Below are 234 nucleotides of genomic sequence, written 5' to 3' on the forward strand. Positions count from 1 at the left end.
GGTGACCAGAGGCTGCCGGAGAGCCTCAAAATTATGTCACAGAACAGTTCCCCAAGGCCAGGCCATCTGCAGTGTCTGTGAATAGCAGTGGCCAAATAGTATGCCACAAAAACTCCTGGTCTAAAAAGACACTAGAAACTGGGCAAACTAGTGTTAGGCATGAAAACTGCTTCCCTGTTTTACTATGTTAAACAATGAGTACTTCACAGGAAAAAAAATCACAAAAATAAAGTA

Source organism: Cavia porcellus, unplaced genomic scaffold (genome assembly GCF_034190915.1).
Source record: "Cavia porcellus strain 051 isolate PalLab524CR breed Dunkin Hartley unplaced genomic scaffold, mCavPor4.1 scaffold_10, whole genome shotgun sequence".
NCBI classification, from domain to species: Eukaryota; Metazoa; Chordata; class Mammalia; order Rodentia; family Caviidae; genus Cavia; species Cavia porcellus.